Here is a 22,327-nt window from a genome sequence, read left to right on the forward strand (position 1 = left end):
GCTTTGGTCTTACAACTACATTGATGGCTTTAGCTTGATTGCTAGACCCTTGAAAGTTGGGTCTTGGATTGTGGCCTTAATAGCTTTGGTGATTCTAGTGTTGGTAGTTGATAGTTTGTTGATTGTTTGGTTGATAAGGTGGGTTGGGCTGATTTTGGGAAGGACCAACAATATTCACATGTTTGGTGTCAGTGACACCATCTGTTGCAACATGCTTATTTTTGTTCTAATACCTAAACTTGTCATTGGAATGTGGTTGATTTTGGTTGGCATCCTTGTAAATCTTGATCGGACCATCTTTAATGAGTCCTTGCTCAAGGATCATTCCTTTTTCTTTGATATCTTTGTAGGTCTACAAACAGTTCATGGTCATGTGGTGAGCCAAGCTGGGATGGGTATTATCAATAAACATTTTCACCAAATGGCATTCTAGCAAGGTGCAAGATATGTGGGTGGTAAGGGTTTTCCATCTTTGCAGATATTCAAGAAGGCTTTTTCCACCTTTTTGCTTAGTGTGGACAAGATCAACTACTGGGAGCTCTATTTCAACAAGATGGGCATATTGGGCTACAAATGCCTCAGACAATTCAAAAAAGTTTTTAATTGTGCCATATGGGATTCTATAAAACCATTCAAGAGCTGGTCTGACCAAGCTTTTGGGAAAGAGATGCAAGAGGGAGACGTCACCGTATGCCACTTCTTGGTAGTGCATGTAAAATTCTTTGCTATGTGTGACAGGGTCTCCTTTTCCTCTGAATTTGTCAAACTTGGGTATCTCAAAGTGTTTGGAAATGGTGTCATGGTAATGGCTCTGTCAAATGGGTAAGGACACACATTCTCAAACTTGAAGGTTTTTAGATCATTTCCCTCCTGGATATTCTTCAAAGCTGTCTTCATGGCTTCCCATTTTGAATTAATGGGTGATGGTTGGGTGCCCCCAATGTAGGAGTGCCCTGAGGTAGGTATGTGCTAGATGGGGCAATGTAATATGGATGGCTTTGAGGTATGGGCTGGTAGGGATTGTACATGGCTTGGGCAACTGAATGATGGATGATGGGTTGCTGTAGTGGAGGTGGCACATATTGCTGCATGTGTTGTGAGGCTTGTTGTTGATATTGTATTTGAGGTTGGGATTTAGGAGCATAAGTTGGCTATGGGATAAATGGATTGCTTTGTGGAGGTAAGGTATAAGATGGTTGTGAAGTTTGGGGAAAGGATCGGGGAGATTGTGGAACTTGACTTTGGATTTGAGGAGTTTGACCAATATATGTGGGTTGTGCCTCCATTTGGGAACGTATCTGCATGGCAAAAGAGGCCAAGTAATTGGTGGTTGGTGGTGGTGGATTTCCTCCTAGAAGTGGCATAGAAAAATAGTTAGTAATAGGAGGTAATGGATTAGTTGGTGGTGGGAATTTAAAGCTTGGAAATGGAATTGATGGGGTGTGATAGCTTGGTGGCTGGATTTGAAAGCTTGGTAGAGTGGTGGCAGGAGCTTGGGTCACTTGAGAGCTTGGCAGAACATTGGTAGTAACTTGTGGTGTTTGATAGCTTTGTGGACTGAGGGTAGTAGCTTGTGGATTTGTGGCTGATGGCACTGAGCTCCAAAGACCTAGTGGAAATGATAGAATTGTGCTCTGAGATGAGGTAAACAAGCTAGGGGTGATGAAAGATTGATTACTTGGCCCCATGGGTGGCATCTTGATTGTATATTGTTGAGGTTGGCCAAAGATGCTAGCACTGATTTGGGAGATGGGTGAATTTGGAAGGCTAGGTTGGAGAGTAGCAGAAACAATAGTGAAGGGAGTGAATGATGAGGTGTTTTGGGTGAAGGGGGTTTGGGATGGAGTGGTATGGACCAATGGTGGAGTGGTGGTGGTTGGATTGGCTTGCGGAAGGGAGATTTCAACTTGAGTGGAGGTTGGTATGTTTGGGTCTGTTGGATCATAAGGATTGGCTTGAGCTCTTCTTTTGGGACATATTGAGGATACTCTGAATCATAAGAGCCTATTGGGAGTGGTAGTTGTCCAAAAAATGGGTGAGATGGATCTGATAAGGGAGGAGGTCTTCCAAAGTCAAAGGCTCCTATATTGTCCCTTTGAAAGTTAGCCATGATTGTTTCTTTGTTCTTGTCTATAATGGTGTTCACCAATACTACATTTCCTGGTTGGTTCATGAAAGCTTCAATATTAGTAGGTGATGGTATAGTGTTCTCTGGGCTGAAGGATGGTTGTGCTCAAGGGGAGCGATCCTATTTGATCCAAATGATAGGGTTCCATTGTTTCTTTCTTCTTCTTGGCTAAGCGAGTGATGGGTGTCATGAAAATGTTCCTAGGGATGAGATGCAACAATGTTGATGGATGCCAAGGGGGAATGCTTTTCTATGCAAATAATTTCCTGGGTTGAGGCAAAGCTATATGACAAACCTAAGGAGGATTGGGTTAGGGATTCTAACTTCAAAGATATGTCGCCAAATCATGAAAGGTCTGCTTTCCTATGTGCAAGCTTGGTGGTGATTGTGTCAACTTAAGGATAGACTGATGATCCTTTAGGAAAAACATGACATTGACCACTTGTGGATCCCAACCTTTAGCTCAAGGTGATGAGGGATAACAAGTGACAGAGCTAGATTACCCTAGACAAAGCTCTATCAAAGGGATAACCTTGGTGAGATTGGTGGATTTGCAAGATGGTAGGAATGGAAGACTTTGGCAAGGTGACAACAATTTTGAAGGGTTGGATATGAAGTTTAGGCTTTTGGGATGCTAGCTAGATTTGAGGGGATTGGTTTGGTTCTAAGGCAAAGATCTAAATGAGATGGGTGAGCTAAAATTCTTAAGGGGATGACTAAGGGTAGCTAGCTTACCTACAAGGATGACTCTAAAGTGGAGCTTATGCAAGAAGATGTGGAGGAACAAGGGGGCCTAATCATAGAAATCATGCGTAGTTGGTAAGGCATAAGTAGGGTTAACTCCTGGATGCTTGCTAAATTTGATAGTGCGATCTAACCAGGCATTTTGAAGGGCTTCGTCAGTAGCTTTGTCTTCTGCTTTGTGGAGTTTGGCAATTCGAGGGCTTGGTGTTACTTTCTTTTTCTTAGTTACAATTTCTTGGTATGCCTAAGATGGCTTGAGTTTGGCTTTGTGAAACTTCTATTTGGGTTTGGGTTGTTCTAACATAAATTCCTGAATTCTCTTGGCTTAGAGAGATTTTTGTTGTTTTGCTTCAACTCGTTCAACTTCTAGAATAGGTAGTGACTACGCTAAGTATGCCCTAAGCTAGGATTGACCAAGTTTGGCAAACATTCATTCAACAAGTAAAAAATTAAGCAATAGATAAGAACAACCAGATAGAAGTTTTTGATTCTCAGAATGTGATACTTGCACCAAGGAGTGTGTATGTTTTACAAATGTTTCGATCAGTCACTTCAAACACATTAACACCCTAGATGGTTGTTTGCAAGGCTGATAGTTGGTTTAGCTAGGGAGTCCTCGATATACCCAAGGTACGTGAGGCCCAAATCCATAGATGAAAACAAAAAGATGTCATAGAGCCGAGAGGAGCGGTAACCCACTTCTCCTCTTTCACTTCTCAAGGGTATAAAGTTCCTTGAGGCTTAGCTCAAGTGACAAAATTTTGATCCCAAGAGAGGTGTCTTTGGATTCACCTCCCGATCTTTATACTCCACTGGAACACTAGAGTTGAGGTCATCCTAAGGGGTGATGAAATACCCAAGCAGACCTCCTAAAAGCTAAGACAAGATTTTGGATCCTAATCTTATGCACCCAAGATGGCCTCGAAATATGACAAGGGGAGAGAAGACTTGGATGATCTTGAGCTAAAAGATAGAGTTCTTTTCCAACTGACACTTAAGTTTTTCAGATCTAGACCTTGCAAACACACATGTTTAGGATGCAAATGTTCAATTCCAACTTGAAGCATTAACAAAAGTAAAATTGATCGAAGAATGAATACACCAACAAGATTTAGGGTCAACAAAATCAAACTCGCACCCCCGGAGGCCCTCCACATCAAGTATCGATTGATTTTTCTTTAAGACATTCAAGATTGAGTGTGAGTTTGTTTTAAGCTCAAAATAAAGATGTGTAAAACTCAGTTTCAAGCGTGTGCCCGGAGGCCCTCCACGTCAAGATTTTTTCAATTTTTATGCCCAAATGAAGTGTTAGTGAGACTAATGTGCATTCAAGAAATTTTCTATCTTAGAAAAACCAATAAAAACTCAAGTGATTGGAATTTGATTTTTGCGGAGCACTTAAGACCTTCTTAGGTAGACCCATCTCCATATATGGTGCTGATATTGCAACCAATGGTTAGAATTATGGGTGATTAAAGAGGGTGAGTCGACCAATCAATTCAGTCAAAGTGTCTTTATTTGTTTTTATAATTTAGAAAGTTTCTAAAATGTAGATTCTTTTTATGCCCCAAAAGATGAAGTGTGAGATATTGTAATGATTAATTGACCTTTTGCATTCAAGATTGGATTTATTGTTTTAATCATGCATTCATAAAAAAAACAAACTTGATTTTAATCCATGGCACTCAAGAGTGATTTTAGCAACATGCATTCAAAGACAAGTAATTAAACATTCAAGTTTTTTCCTTTGAGCATTCAAGATTGAGATTTTGTGTGTTGTTTTAAGAACTTTGAAGCGCTTTATTTTAACCTTAGATCATTCAAGATTATTTTGGACTCAAAAGTGAAAATGACTCTTTGGACTTTGGTTTTTATTCAAGATTTTGTGTTCTAGTTTGCATGTTTTAAGCCCAAAAATGATATTCCTAGATTGTTTTGATGCATGAAAAACCTAAGAAACATTCAAGATTTTGCAACAAGACATTTGTTTGGAACAAATAACAAATCTTTTAGGACAATTTTGGCAACCATTTAGGACTCTTAGTTTTCATGAGATTTTTAAAAGAACTTTAAAATATTTGCAAATGAGGTTCATTTTATCCTTGATTGATGCTTTGAGTTTGATTTAGATTTTAGTGTGCACTTAGTGTTGATTTTGAACCTTTTGAAATGGAAACTTGAAGTTCTTTTTAAATTCTAAAAAATGAAGTGTTCCTAACTTTGCATGAATGCATCTAAAACCTTGATGTTGCAAGGATGCAAATGATTAGATTGGTTTAGTTTTAGTTGTTAAAAGATTTTTTTTTTTTGCAAATTTTTAGTTTTTAATGGATTTAAGTATGATTTGAGGGTTCATTTTAAGCACTAAAAAGAAGTGTGTATGATTTTGCTTCCTTAAAAAAAAAAGGCCAAGATCTCCCACAAGAAGAAGAAGAAGAAGTAGATGGAATAAGAAGATTATAGACAAGAAGAGGAAGAAGAATTCCAAGTGCTTTGTCCACCTATAAGCTTGAAAAATCTGCAAACACTATGAGATAGACTATGAGTTCCTTTGTCTTCTTCATGCTCATGTGGACCTAACAAACCAATTTATACAATCCTACCAATCACAAAAACAAGCAAAATTAGCCAAAATTAGCAAACGACATACAAAACTTGACTAAAAAAGCTAATGAAAATGACCCATGTGGGGTCCCACCAGGCGTACCAAAATGTAAATGAGCAATGTTAGTATGCTAATAAAAACCAAATTTAAATAAAGCTTCTACAAATTAAACAAAATTCATAAACTTCAAGATAGACTAAGATGAGCTCTCAATTGAAAATATGAGCCATTAATGGGCTCTTTCAATGAGAAGCTCTCTTGTTGAGTGGCTTTGTCTAAATAGATAGGATGTATGCTCAAGCTTATGCTTCAAAAAGGGCTTCAAATGGAGTTGGAATTTGGGTGTGAGTGTATGGTTTTGATGTAAAATGGCATTATAACTTTACTTCATGGATTGTGTACTTTTTCAAAAGGGAAGGATCCAATTTATAGGCAAGAGGCTTGAGGGATTGAGGGCTAAGATGCAAGGATGGGGAAAAGCTCATGGAGGGCTCAGATTGCATGAGAGGAGAGCACATGGATTGTGCTTCCTTACAGCCAATCAGGGAGTGACACATGTCACAGGGTGAGCGGATGGAGGAAAGGGGAAGGATGAGTCAACAAAGGAGGCTCAAGGGATAAAATCTTCATAAAGACCCTCATAATGGCTTGTAAGAGCAATGAAAGGGCTTGGAAGAGTCATTTATGGCCTAGTGGGCTTCATAAAGTTTTATGGTTGGGATATTTTGAGGGAGATGAGAGAAATTTTGACTTGGGTTTGATTAGGAAGGTTTTAAGCTTGCTTAGGATTGTGCAAATGATTAGAGGATGGATTAGGATGATTTAGGATTAGCTTTGGGATAGGCAAGTGGATGGCATTTAATGAGGGTGGGGTGAAGGAGGAGATATTTGTTAACTTTGGCTTGGGTTAGTAAGTCTTAACCCATGTTTAGGGAATGTGACAAGGTTAGGAGGGGATTAGGATTAGGTTTAAAGACATCTTCTAGAAGAGTCTAGACTTTGGATGAGGATAAAGACTTTCTAGAATAGTCTAGAACTTCCTAGGATGAGGATGAAGACTTTCTAGAAGAGTCCAGAACTTCTTAGGATGAGGATAAATTAGATTTTTAGGAAATAAATAAAGTTTTATTTATTTCAAGGGTTTGGGTTGCGGAGATATTTATTAAAACTTTTTTAATAAACATGAGGATTAATATTTAATCTTAATTAAATATTTTGAGTTGGGACTAGGGGTAGGAAATGATGGGATTAGCCTTTAATCAAAATTAAAGAGGGATTAGAAGATTTTGGAAGAGGTTAGTGGTCTTAAGGAAATTGGCCAAGTTTTGGGCAAAAAATAAATAAATTAATTTTTTAGAATTTTTGGTTAATTTATTAATTAAATAATTAATAAATAAGGAAATAATGTTTAAATAATATTTAAACATTTTTGGGAGAGATTCCTTAATTAAATATTTTTAATTAAGATAAATGATTTAATGGCATAAAAATATATAAATAAATTAAATAATTAATTAATTAATAAATGATGATGTCATCCGGACTTTTTTCAGAAAATAAAAATACTTTATTTTCTAAAAGATTTAGGTGTCTACAATTAGAAGCTTCTTCAAAAGTCTTTCAAAATTTCTCAACTACTGCCTCTACTGGAATTAACTTATCCTTTGCATCATCCTCAAAAATATCTAAACACACATTAGTATAATGTTTCTCAACCTCCAAAATTTTCTCTTGAGCTTGCTCCTTGAGCCTATGAATCTCTGCATATAATGTCTCGATTACTTTATTCCCATCTACAATATTTTCTATCCAATGACCAATTTTTTCTAATTCCTTATCTATATATACATCCATCAGCATCTGATACCTTTGTCCTTTGATAGAATGCAATGCTTGCAAGTCTTTTCCCTAGGTATGCACTTCATCCATTAGACCAAAATATTGATTGAAAGTAGCTACTAGCTTGTCTGCATTCTTCTTCATGACATGTAATAACTTCAGATTTCCTTGAATAATTAGTACATGTTTCTCCTCAAAACTTTCTTGCCATTTTTGACAAGCTCTCAAAAATGGCTCCAATTGTACCACACCCTTATCTCTTCTCTCAATTGCTATGTTCAAAGTGTCCTTAGGGTTTGTGGGATCAAAGGGGGCAACAACTTCACTTAAATATCGCTTTAGGATTTTTTTTCTTTTTCCAAAGTGTTATTAATTTTGCTCCATCTTGTTCCAAGCTCTGGAATACCTCCTTCAGTCCTGTTGTAACCATTAACTTCATGGTATCCAAGGTAGGCTTCCCAAGCATGACCTCCCTGATTTGATAATCTTGTGGCATCAATTCTTCAACATTTGAAAGTAAAGGAGGGATAGCCACATGAGAAAACAAGTCCTATCTCTAATTACTTGTAATAAAGGCTATGTCTATGTATTCTTTGGAGGTGATTCAATTTTTGTCAGTACTTCAATCAATTCCATTCTATCTTCCTCTTTAGTGGTGAATTGCTACCTTTTATTTCTTATCACTTCCTTTCTCAACCACCTTGGGATATGATCTAATGGAGATTTTCCTTTTGAGGATGAAGGAGTCTATTTTTCTATGCCTTTTCCCTTATCTCCCCTTTCTGGAGTCCTCTCCTTTTGTGTGAGATGTGTACTAGGAGTCTCTATATTTGTAGAGTCCACATTCCTTACCTCAGTGTCTTGAGAAGTTTGCTAAGGCTATTCACTTATCTACCCTTCGTCTGACACTTCCTCAGTGGATATTTTCTATGGCTCTTCCTCTTGTCCTACTTGTACCTATTCTTCTTTGTTATTTGGAGAAAAGGGAGTAACTACTCCCTTTTATACATAGAATGTGACTTGTACTAAGGATGGTGCTACCTCAAGTCCTTATGGTTCGGGTGGCTGCTAACTCCAATCCTCCTATTGACGTTGATTTGTTGGAGTATCTCTTATTTTATCCCTGACCAATTTAGTACCCACAAGAATGAAATCAAATTTTTACATCCAAAAGACATTAGTGCCCTCCACATAGTACTCATCTATCTACTATTGCATTTCATCTTCTATTGTGGTGGTTTGAATGGGTTGCTAAGGGATAGATGGCAGTGTGATAGTGGAGCTTCTTCTCCTTTTTGACTTTGTAGTTCTCATAAGATAGGTACTTTAGTTCAAAGGTAGATTATCCTCTTTGTCCTCATCATCCTCTTCTTCTACCTCTTCAGGGATTGGTTTAGGAATTGATGGGAAAGGAATCACTTTCCTAATAACCTTTTGCCTTCTCTTTACTAGAGTCTTGAGCTTTCTTCTTTTAGGCAGGGAGGGGGAGGCTTGCTCTACCTGTTGAGGTTTCTGCTTCCCTTGGGCCTTGTTCAGTTGGTGGCACTTGGGGATCACCTTGAGCTTGTGTGGCTTCTGCATTTTTTGACCCTTGTATATTTTCTTCTTCTTACTATGGAGGTGCCTAAATTTCTACCTCTTTTGACTGGGCTTTTTAGGGAGAATTCCTCTTCCTTTTGCCTTTACCTTTACCTTTCTAAGCCCTATAATATCCAATTGGCCTATCAAGTTGGTACACTATTTCTGGTCTAACTGGTGACTGGGTCGTAAATGTAGGCACTATGACCTTTTCTCCTCAACCTTTAGCTGGGTGGGCTTGAGCATGGAAGTTCACCATTTTAGGAATTTGATCAAGTTTTAAAAGTCTCTTGATCCAATCGTTTGTCAATTTAATGATGTGCCTCACCCTATGATTGATATCTACATTTTCTTCTTTATCAACCTCAACATTCATGATAGGTTGGTCACCAATCTTTTCCCTATTAAAAAATGGATCAAGCAGCTCCTCCATATCTTGTTGCATAATCTTTAATGGGATCTTTATCTTTAAAGTCCTTTCTGCTAGATATATAGTCATCCTACAATAATCCCTTATGTGGATATCATAGTTGTCTATTGCATTCATCCAATAATCTTCAACCACATCCTCATACTGGAATTTCTTACCAAGTATTGTACTCTCTTGATATTATAAAAATAGGGTTGAGAGGAATTATACTCATCCAAAGGATACTATTCCCATTTGCATTTGAAAGATAGAATATCTTACCTTCAATCCACCCTGAAAGGTCCTATAGCCATAGGCTACATCCAACATGTTTTGTGCATCTTTCTAACTCTATCTGATGCAGGAGCATCCAAAGGTATAAGGGCAATCTTGTGTCACCCAAAAAAATGTACTTAGAATTAGTTTCTATTTCATGTCTTTACATTTTTGGATACCCATTTGGCTCAAATAAAGCTTCAAACTCTCATAGTTCAACTATCAGTGCGTTTGAAAATCCCAAAAAAATAGGAGCATGTATTTGGGCCATCATTTCAATAAACTAGAAGGTGCGAATTGGCCAGATGAATGTAATCATGATTTAGAGCATTCTAGAAAAAGAATCAGGTCAATAGGCCCCACGGTTTGAAAGTTATTGCAGTTTTTTGAGTTTTGGAGACCTCCTAAGAATGCTTCAAAGTTCGGTTTGGGGCATTAAATGACCTCAAAAAGGGTCAAAAAATGGGGGACAAGCTAAGCTTGTCCATAGGGCTATAGAGCACTTCGAGAGCTTTTTGAAAATGTAAATAGTTCTTCAATCGGAGCTACGGTTCAAAAGTTATGCCTCCCAAAAGTTCGGTTACCGTTTTTGGATTCTTCTAGATTTGCACCGACTTCTAACGCAGCTTCCAGAACCTTCTATTTTGTTGGTGGATGCCTACTAGCACTTTCTAGAATTTACTGCTGGTCCTTAACCCTCCGAGGTCTATTTAAGGAGATTTCTGGCATTGTAAAAGGCAGTTCGGGGTAGAGTTTGAGAGGAGGTGCTATAAGGAGAAATATTCTCCAGATTTATGCTATTGTAAGCCCTTAGGGCATGTTCTGAAGTTTATTTTCTCTGTACTATTTGTACTAGCTTATTTTCTCAGTTAATATAATTTTCCTTTTCTATTGTGTCCATTCTATTTTTGGGTTGTGCCCCCATCAAGTGGTATCAGAGCGGGTTTTCCTGAGTGTGTAGACAGAGCGCCGACTGTGAGGCAGTTTGCACCAGGACTGTGTGGTTGTGGGTTTGAGTTAGAAGATGCCTCCACGAAGAGAGTGTGGTGGAAGTGCCAAAGCTATTGATCCTAAGGAGGTTAGAGCCCTCCAGAGGAAGATACAAGCATTGCAAGAGGAGCTTCGTAGAGGAGAAAATGTTGCCGCAGGTGACAACAGTGAGGATGACAATGAAGAGGAAGTAATGGGACCAGAAGAGGAAGAAGATGGGGAAGTTCTGAATCCTACAGAGGAAAGGCTTTTTAGGGCCATTACTAAGTTTGGGAAAAGACCTACAATTGAAGTGGGTATATTTTCAGGAAATCTGAAACCAGATGAGTTGATCGATTGGATCAATGAACTGGAAGAATACTTTGAGTATGAGGATATAAGGGACCCAGATAGAGTTAAGTTTGCAAAGGCCAAACTGAAAGGCCATGCCAAAATCTGGTGGCAAGAGGTTCAACTGGAAAGACTTAAAAGAGGAAAGGAGAAGATCACAAGATGGGATCGCATGGTGGACAAATTGAAGAAGCAGTTCATTCCTGTGGACTACGAGCTTGATCTGTTTAAGAAGATGCATGGGTTAAAGCAAGCAGGAAGATCAGTCCAAGAATATACAGAGGAGTTTTACCGACTCTTGATTAGAGCGGGGCATGCAGAAGAAAATAAGGAGAAGGTTGCTCATTATATCAGTGGGTTGCGACCTAGCATCCAGGAGGAATTAAGTCTTGTAAGAATGACCAACGTTGAAGAGCCATACCAGTTTGCCCTACGAGTTGAAGAGAAGCTAAATAAACGGTTTGAAGGAAGACAAAGAGGGTGCAGTCAAGGAGGAAGGGGAAGTGGTAGATCATCTGGAGGCTGCAATGAAACCCAAAAGAAAAATGAAGATGTGGGTACTAGCAGAAACTAGAGGAATGAGGGTTTCAACCGGTCCCATGATCAAGACTTTGAAAATCAAAGAGGAAGAGGTAGAGGGCATGGAAAAGGAAGAAGAGGCTTCCGTGGTACCTATTTCCATTGCAACGAAGAAGGTCATCGTGCCTTTGAATGCCCTCAATGACAAGGAAGGACAGATAGGAGAGCTGAGGGCCAAGCTAGGGTTGCTCATGTGGATGAGGATGCACAATCATCACATTCAGAGGATGTAGAAAGAGGAGAGACCTTGGTAAATGAAACAGTCCTACTAAGTGGTGAGAATGAACCATGACAACAAAGGAGTTTTTTTCGTACCAGATGCAAGTGTGAGAATAAATGTTGTGATGTGATCATTGATGGTGGTAGCACTGATAACCTAGTATCAGAAGAGATGGTCTCTAAGCTGAAGCTCAAGAGGGAGAAACATCCCCAGCCCTATCAGATTTCTTGGGTAAAAGATGATCATAAGGTTCTGGTAAGTGAACAATGTTTAGTAAAATTCAAAATTGGGAGTTACCATGATGAAGTTCTCTGTGATGTTATTTCGAAGGATGTTTTCCATCTATTGTTGGGTAGACCATGGCAGTTTGATAGACATGCAATACATGATGGACATGCAAACACATACTCTCTGACAAAGGATGGAGTTCGCCACAAATTGAAGCCCATGAAAAAGGAAGGTGAAAAGGTATGTAGCAGTGCTAGGATTTGTCTTGTTGATGGAAGGAAGCTTTTAGATGGCATGAGACATCAGCGTATGTGCTATGCTTTGATTCCTAGGAAAGATAAAGAAGGTAGTAGTGAAATACCATTTGAAGTTTTAGATTTACTAGGGGAATTTGGAGATATTATCTCTGATAATGTTCCAGATTGATTGCCACCAGTAAGGCAAATCAGTCATCAGATAGATTTGATTCCAGGAGCTAGTTTACCTAATAAGGCTGCTCACAAGATGACTCCTACTGAAACAGAAGAGCTAAATAGACAGGTTCAGGAGCTGTTGAGGAAGAGCTTGATTCGAGAGAGCCTGAGTCCATGTGCAGTACCTGTAGTACTTGCACCAAAGAAGGATGGAGAGTGGAGGATGTGTACAAATTCTCGAGCTATAAATAGGATAACCATCAAGTACCGATTTCCTTTACCAAGGATGGATGATCTTATGGACTGCTTGAGTGGAGCTCAGTACTTCACAAAGATAGATATGAAGAGTGGCTATCATTAGATATGGATTCAAGAAGGAGATGAGTGGAAAACAACCTTCAAGACCAAGGAGGGTCTTTATGAGTGGTTAGTCATGCCCTTTGGATTGACAAACGCCCCAAGCACCTTCATGCGGCTCATGAATGAGGTACTTAAGAAGTTCTTGGGAAAATTTGTTATTGTCTATTTGGATGATATTTTAATTTTCAGCAAGACTTTGGAAGAACATTTATTGCATATTCATAGTGTCCTTGAAAGGCTAAGGGAAGAGAAACTATTAATTAATCTAAAGAAGAGTGTCTTTGCAAAAAGGGAGTTAGTCTATTTGGGATTTGTTATATCACCTGAAGGTCTCAAAATGGATCCAGAGAAGGTAAAAGCCATCTAGGAATGGCCTACTCCAAGGTCTGCTACTGAGGTAAGATCATTTCATGGTCTGGTTAGTTTTTACAGGAAGTTTATTAAGAATTTCAATGGCATATGTGCACCCCTAACTGATACAATAAGAGGGGATAGAAAAGAGTTCAAATGGACTGCAGCTGCTACGAGAAGTTTTGAATTGCTGAAGAAGAAGGTGACTGAACAGCCTGTGTTGGCACTTCCAAATTTTAGAAAAGTATTCTAGGTGGATTGTGATGCTAGTGGTAGCGCTATTGGAGCTGTATTAAGCCAAGAAGGTAAGCCTATTGCATATTTTAGTGAAAAATTGAATGATGCAAAGAAGAAGTATTCTGTTTATGATCAAGAGTTCTATGCAATAGTTCGAGCCTTAAAGAAATGGAGGCACTATTTATTGCCAAAGGAATTTGTTTTGTATACTGATCATTAGGCATTACAGTACCTAAATAGCAAAGGTAAATTGAATCAGAGGCATATGAAGTGGGTAGAATTCTTGTAGAGTTATACATTTGTGTTGAAGCATAGAAGTGGAAAATCTAACAGGGTTGCAGATGCACTAAGTAGGAGACAGTTGTTGCTTACAACAATGCAGGTTGAAGTAGTTGGGTTTGATGAACTTAAGAATTTGTACCCTAAGGATCTTGATTTTGCTAAAGCATGGAAAGCTTGTAAAGAACCTGTTGCTGTAGATAGAACCAAGTGGTTAGACTATTTGATTCAGGATGGCATGTTGTTCAAAGGTAGTCAATTGTGCATTCCAAGGAGTTCCATGAGGGAAAATCTGATTAAGGAGAAACACAGTGGAGGGATGGCAGGACATTTTGGTCGAGATAAGACCATTGCCATTCTTAGAGAACATTATTTTTGGCCTCAAATTACACAGGATGTGAAGAAGTTTGTACAGAGTTGCCAGGTTTGTCAAGTTGCCAAGGGGTTTAGTCAAAATACTGGCCTATATCATCTATTGCCTGTTCCATCAAGGCCATGGGAGGACATAAGTATGGATTTTGTTCTTGGATTGCCAAGGACACAAAGGGGTAATGACTCAGTATTCGTGGTGGTTGATAGGTTCTCCAAAATGGCACATTTCATTCCATGCCACAAAACTCATGATGCTGTCCATATTGCAGACTTGTTTTTCAAAGAGGTGGTAAGACTACATGGTCTTCCAAGGAGTATAGTTTCTAACAGAGATACTAAATTTGTGGGGTATTTCTGGAGGACATTGTGGAAGAAGTTGAGAACAGACTTAAAATTCAGTTCCACGCATCACCCACAGACTGATGGCCAAACAGAAGTGGTAAATAGAAGTCTGGGCAATTTGCTGAGATGTTTAGTTGGAGATAAGCCCAAGGGATGGGATTTGATTCTACCACAGGCAGAGTTTTCTTATAATAACTCTGTAAATAGGAGTACTGGAAAATCACCATTTCAAATTGTATATGGGAATAGCCCAAGGACTGTACCAGAATTGAGGAAGATAGAACAAGGGGAGAGAACAAGTGCTGAAGCTAAGGAATTTGCTGAACACATCAAGCATCTACATGAGGAGGTTCAAGCACACATTATCAAGATGAATCAAGAGTATAAAGCTAGGGCTGATCAAAGGAGAAGACATAAGGAATTCCAAGTAGGGGATCTTATCATGGTGCACTTACGAAAAGAAAGATTTCCAGTTGGTACTTACAACAAGCTGAAAATGAAGAAATTTGGCCCCTACAAAGTTTTGAAGAAACATAACTCAGGAAATGCATATGAGGTGGAGCTGCCAGATGGTATTCACATTTCTCCCATTTTCAACATTGCAGATTTAATAGAGTATCATGATGATGGTACAGATGAGGAGTTGGTTTTAGAGCCATGCCCAATTCCTGCTTCTAAGAAGGAGGAGATAGAAGACATTCTAGATCATCGTGTGGGTAGGAGTACCAGAAATAGGCAGTATGAAGAGTATTTGGTCAAATGGAAAGGACGACCGATTGAGGACTCAACTTGGATTTCAGCAGCTGAGGTTTCCCATTTGGGATTTCCTCTACCATCCATAAAGTGGCAGGGTCACTTTTCAATCTACCCTGGGTGTCTGATGCAGGAGCATCCAGAGGTATAAGGGCAATCCTGTGTCACCCAAAAAAATGTACTTAGACTTAGTTTTTGTTTCATGTCTTTACATTTTTGGATACCCATTTGGCTCAAATAAAGGTTCAAACTCTCATAGTTCAACTATCAGTGCGTTTGAAAATCCCAAAAAAATAGGAGCATGTATTTGGGCCATCATTTCAGTAAACTAGAAGGTGCAAATTGGCTAGATGAATGTAATCATGATTTAGAGCATTCTAGAAAAAGAATCAGGTCAATAGGCCCCATGGTTTGAAAGTTATTGCAGTTTTTTGGGTTTTGGAGACCTCCTAAGAATGCTTCAAAGTCTGGTTTGGGGCATTAAATGACCTCAAAAAGGGTCAAAAAATGGGGGGCAAGAAAAGCTTGTCCATAAGGCTATAGAGCACTTCGAGAGCTTTCCGAAAATGTAAATAGTTCGTCAATCGAAGCTACAGTTCAAAAGTTATGCCTCCCGAAAGTTCGGTTACCGTTTCTGGATTCTTCTAGATTTGCACCGACTTCTAACGCAGCTTCTAGAACCTTCTATTTCATCAGTGGATGCCTACTAGCACTTTCTAGAATGTACTCCTAGTCCTTAACCCTCCAGGGTCTATTTAAGGAGATTTCTGGCATTGTAAAAGGCAGTTCGGGGTGGAGTTTGAGAGGAGGTGCTATAAGGAGAAATATCTCCAGATTTATGCTATTGTAAGCCCTTAGGGCATGTTCTGAAGTTTATTTTCTCTGTACTATTTGTACTGGCTTATTTTCTTAGTTAATATAATTTCTCTTTTCTGTTGTGTCCATTCTGTTCTTGGGTTGTGCCTCCATCACTATCATATGCAGACACGAGTTGTCGAGAGATCTCTAGGAGAACCAGTCTATCACTAGGATACCTAGGGAGCTTCTTTGGGTTGAGAGTTGTACCTGCTACCCTCAAATATGTAAATGTTCAGAACTAGATATAACAAGCTCTAACTAGTGATATCTGTGCAGTTGCCTCCTTTGATATTCTCTTTACATAATCCCCCTCTATAAATTGAATTACATTGAATATGAAAGCAACATTTACAATCCTATATTCTTTTCTTTTCGTTGAAAGCCTCTTCTTGACTAGCTAAGGATTACAATGTAAGGCCATGTGTTTGCATCCTATATGCTAGCCTTCTTATAGGGCCCACGATAATCTAGGGCCCACGATAATATATCACCCTTGTTGCTAATAAGTATACCAAGTATGATGTCATGTAGAATTTTCTATTATTCTTTATTTCCATTAGTTTCTCACTCAAGTTCTCATTGAGGATGGAGGCCTAGTCAAGTGGCATCTTCACTGTCTTGATGGTCTTGATAAAGTGCACCATCCAAATATTCAAATGCCTTGATGCCAAAAAACCCATGACTCTACTCAAGAGTATGATTGAGTATTCAATATCTTCCTTCATGTAGCCTCATGTCATATCCACTTTTCTTGCCTTCTACCTAAGGGGAGTCTTCTCAATAAGGTATGATGACTGTATAATTTTAGAGGCTTCCTTCACATGTTTGCTATACCATCTCTCATTTTGGTGGTAGGTTAATCTAATGAATTGATCCACCGTTGGTATATGGAATACATTTTCTATATTGTTAGGTTGGAGATCCAAGATAATCTCTCCAGTTATACTTTTGATGACCCTTTCCTCAGGAACATATTTCTCTGCAAGTGTCATAATCAGCTCTGAGGATTACACTGACACCAGATGTGAAGCTATGTTAACAAGCCCTAATTGAATCAATGTGGAAACCATGGGGGACCTCTCAATCAATTTATTACATAATGTTAGGAATGCACCCAAATTTGTGTGACCTAACTCGGTGTCCTGGATCTTAGAGTACTCATCCTAGAATCATGATTTTGTTGGCACACCCTAAAACTTGAATACTACCAATTTTGGGACCATTTTCTCAGCAAGGGAGGATGATGAAGATTCCATCAAATTTACACAAAGAGCATGTCCATTAGCTCATAATTAAAAAGTTCTTGATTAATTTAGGCCTTGGTTAATTCAAAAAAAACCCTAAAAAACTAATTGTTCCAAAAACCTAAAAACCTAACTTTGTCCCTCAAATGCAAATAAAAACAAAGAAAAGGTGCACCTAGCACACCCTATATCCTAGTGCATGTTCCACTATTAAAAAATATGGGATGCACACTAGCACACCTCATGAGGTGTGCTGATGCACACCCAATTGGGACTTAGTATAAATTGATGTGGCTTTTCGAGGGGGTGCACAATAGTACACCTAGTTAGGTTTTACTACTATGTGCCCTAATTAAGGTTTATTTATGTTTTTTGTTTTTTTTAAAAAAAATTTTCATTTGAGGTAATATGTATGCATCAAAAAACTTGGGTAGGTGTGTGAATGCACACTTTTAAAAGTGTTGTGTGTTAGTTTTCTTGTGCTTGTGTAGGGGTGTAATGTGCACCTCTTGTGTTTTGGAGTTGTGGTGATGAAGATATAACAGAGGGAGAATGAAATGAAGTATGGTTTATATAGACCCTAAGCACCTTGTGTGCTATGCAAGTGCATAGCTACACTGTTGCACATCTGCATATCACCAAAGGTGAAAAGCCTAATGTGAGTCCCTTGACGCACTAGTGCACCTGTTGAGGGTGTGCTAGTGTATCTTTTTCTTTTGAAAAATTGACTTATCCCCTCTAAAATTGAAATTAGGATTCTAGGTTTTCGAACCAAGACTCAAATCTGACCTAAAACACTAAAAGAAACCCTAAAAAGACTCAGACCCTAGACTAGGGATCTAGAAAGCCAAAAAAAGAAGTAAGGGGTCTCCCATTTCTAGTAGAAATGGGGTGTGCATTGTGAAACCACAATAGTCACCTTCCCATGTCACAAGCCCTTGACACCTCACAACCACATTAGCTATGGCATCTACCACCATATTAGACTCACGATACACATGATTAGTGTAATAGCAATCCAAAGTGTTAAGGATATCTTTGGTCTCCTTAATTTTTTTTTCTATATTTGTTGAGGTAAGTTATTTTATTCTTAATAGTCTCTACATTTGAGTAAACAATAGATATGTCTATAGAAATCATTAATGGTATTTGGATAAGTTAGAGAATATTTAGAAAGGTGATGAAAAGTTCAATCATGCTAAGTTGCAAAATTCAAAAGCTAAGTTTGAATGCTTACAAATGAAAGAGAATGACATTATAATAATCCATATAGAAAGGGTAGATGATGTTTTAGATGAGATCAATGGTCTTGGATGTGAATTTAAAGATGATAAATTTGTGAAAAAGGTACTCATCTCTCTTATTAAACCTTTTTGTTCTAAGGTCTCTAATATAGAAGAGTCACAAAAACTATATAATTATAGGAAAGAACATATGTATACATTCTTACTTTTTGAGATGAGAGGATTTGGTACTAATAGTGCAAAGACCAAGATTGCATTTAAAGAAATGAAAGAAGTGAAAGATGAGAAATTTTATTAAGAAGCCTTTGATGAGATTAAGGCATACTATGTGAGGAAGATGAAAAAGGGGACTAAAGAATAAAAGGAAAGTTACTATTCAAATATTGTAGCTATGATAAGATAGCTCATTATGCTTCTATATGTTCTAAAATAATTATAAATAATAAGAATAAGAAAATCAAAGACAAGAAAAATAAGAAAGCTTACTTTGTCAAAGAAGATGCTATTATTTCCGATGACGAATCTATTTATGAAGAAGATGATGAATGCTTATTTTGAATTTTATAGGAAGAAGAATATTATGCTAACCCTACTAAATTGTGAAAATACTTTTTAAAAAGGTGATGCTAAATTTTAAGCTACTAAGTTATTTTCTTTTCATGCTAGAAATGATAAAGATGAATGGCTTATTGATAGTGGATCTTCAAATCATATGACTAGTGATAAGAGTAAGCTTGTAAGACTTAATAAATATGAAGTAGGTGTTGTTAGGTTTGGAGGTGATCAATCTACTAAGATGGTTTGAATATTTTCAATTAGTTTTGATGACAATCATAATAATAACATTTTAAATTATGTTAAGGACTTAAGATGTGATCTTTTGAGTGTTGCTAAAATGTATGGAAATATAGATGGATACAATCATTTTTTTAGGACGGTGGTTGGGAAATCAATAAAATAATTGAAACTATGATTGTTACTAGAAAGAAGACATGAAAAAAATTATTAGTTAAAAACTGCTAGTGGATACTATTTGATGACTCCAATAAATGAAATTTGGTTATAACATAAGAGGATGTATATTATTCATTTTTATAATTTGGTGAGGATTGGTTTAGTTCAACGTATGAAAGATATGTCAAATCTTATAAAATCTACTAATGTTGTCTATAAAGAGTGTCCATTTGGAAAGAACACAAGGATGACTTTAAGGTTAAATAATATTCTTCTATTATGCTATTGGAATTGGTGCATCACTAATATTTGTTTTCCAACTAGAACAAGTATTTAACAAGGTGATATATATTTCATGATTTTAATTAATAATTATTCTAGAATGACTTTGGTTACTTTTGTAAAAGGAAAATTACAAGCTCTAAAAAAGTTTAAGATATTCAAAGAAATGGTTTAAAATGAGATAGATAGAAGAATAAAATGTTTAAGATCTAATAGAGGAAAAAAATTTACTTCCAATATTTTTAATACTTTTTGTGAGAACCATGGAATGAAGATGCACTTGCTTGATCCTAGAACACTACAATAGAATAATGCAATTGAGAGAAAGAATAGAAAATTTCAAGAAGCTACTTGAAAAATGAGGAATGAAGAAACCCTACTCTTATCAAGAAAACCTATTGGAAATCTACTAGAGATAGGAAATACATACTACATTTTACACTTAATAGAGTACATGTTAAAATAAACTTCTAAAAGATATCTTATGATATATGATATGGAAGGAATTCTATGAAATGTTTTAAAGGGTTTAGAAGTAAGTGTTATATTATATGATATGAAGAAAAAATGGAAAAGTTTGACATAAGTGATGATGAAGGTACTTTTATTGGATACTCTAGACTAAAAGTAAAGCATACAAATGTTACAAAAAGAGACTAGGAAGAATAGTTGAAAGCATAAATATGAAGTTTGATGTTCAAACATTATGAAGATGGCATAAGTATAAGATGTATATGAATTAGATGCGAATCATTTGGCAAAGTGGAAGAAGAGAAGAATGAATAAATAGAAGAAAAAAATGATAAAGAATATGCTTCAATAATTGCTCCTCAAAATATTAAGTATATTTGATAAAATAATCCAAAAAAGAAAAACATTAAAGTGGGTGATGTCATTTTTTCTACTCATATTCATGTTATTCCTAGTACACTTAATTATAATTTCATCTTGGGTAGACTATGGTTGCATGCCATGTATGTTGTTCCTTCAAACACTTGAATCCTAAAGTGAAGTTAATTGAAAACAATATTTTGTATACTCTTATTTCTAATGATAAATTAAAAAACTATTTATGTACTAAATTTGATGATAAAAAAAGCCTTAACATCACATGTTGAGAATAAAAAGTTTGATTGGATTATAGATAGTGGTTGTTCTCATCATATGAATGGAGATATGAATAATTTTTTTGAATTCAATAGTTATGATGGAGGAATAGTTAGAGTGGGAAATAATGCAACATGTCACATTAAAGAAAAATGACCTCGTACACTTGATGGAAATACTAACACTTAGGATGTTTACTTTTTGTATGGATTGAGACATAGTCTTTTTAGTGTTGGAAATTTTTTTGAAAAGGGATATCAGTTGTTGTTTATAGAGAAGACTTGCATCATCAAAGATAAATATGAAACATTGGTTGGTATTGATAGAAGAACATAAGGTAATTTTTTTTAGTTGAACCCTAATGAGACGACATGTTTAGTTACTAAAGTGGATGAAAATTGATTATGGAATAAGAGATTTTATCATATTAACTTTGATAACATTGTGCATATTAGTACAACATTTGCAGTTAGAGATTTGCCTAAGATTGTGAAGCTTTCTAATATGATATGCAAAGAATGTGTGTTGGAAAAGCAGAAGAAAAAGTCATTTCTAAGAAAAATGTTTACTACTACAATGAAGTTGGAGATTGTACATACATATTTGTATGTTCCTAAAAGAAAGAGAGAATTTAATGGTGAAAGGTACTTTGTGCTTCTTATTGATGATTTTACTAGATTCATGTGGGTAACATTTCTTAGAGAGAAATATGAAGATTTTAAGACATTTTAAGATATTTAAAAATAGAGTTGAGAATGAATCTAGATTGAATTTTTGAGATCAAATAGAGGTGGAGAATTTTTTTCAAATGAATTTAACATCTCTTTTTGTAGATAATGGTATAAAGAGACAACTTTTAGCTCCTTAGATACCACAACATAATGGAGTAACCAAAAGAAGGAAAAAAATAGTAACTAAATAGCTAGAGAAATGATGTTTGAGAATATTGTATCACATATCTTTTGGAGAAAATCAGTTAACACCACAATATACACAATGGAAAGAGTGAAGATTAGACAAGGCACTGGCAAGACACCTTATGAACTTTGGTTTGGACATACATCTACTGTGAAATACTTTAGAATCTTTAGAAGTAAGTGTTATATTAAAAAGATAATGATGTTGGGAAGTTTTATTCTATAAGTGATGAAGGAATATTTCTTGGATATTCATTTAAGAGTAAAGCATATAGATGTTATAATCAGAGATTGAAGATTATTATTGAGATTGCTAATGTGAGAGTTGATGAATAGTTTAGAATTCAAGAAAGGATGCTTGATTATGATTTTGATAGAGAAAATAATCAAAGCACTAAAATTAGAATGTTGATAAGGAATTGTTTTATGAAACTACATTGATTTCTAGATTTAATTAGAAAGAGAAGAACCAATATCCGAACCTAAATTAGAACCAAGAGTAGAAGTTAGAATTGAACAAGGAACATCTAATAGGGAAGTTGCAAACAATCACCTTGTGAACCAAATCATTGGGAATGCGAACAAAGGAGTTATGAAAAGAAACAAGGTTAGTGAATAATTGTGTTTGATATCTCAAGTTGAACCTAAGAATATTGATGAAGCTTGTAAAGGTGATTTTAGATAAAAG

This window comes from Cupressus sempervirens, chromosome 2 (assembly GCF_028749045.1).
Source record: "Cupressus sempervirens isolate cs-2001-9-10 chromosome 2, ASM2874904v1, whole genome shotgun sequence".
Taxonomy (NCBI): Eukaryota; Viridiplantae; Streptophyta; class Pinopsida; order Cupressales; family Cupressaceae; genus Cupressus; species Cupressus sempervirens.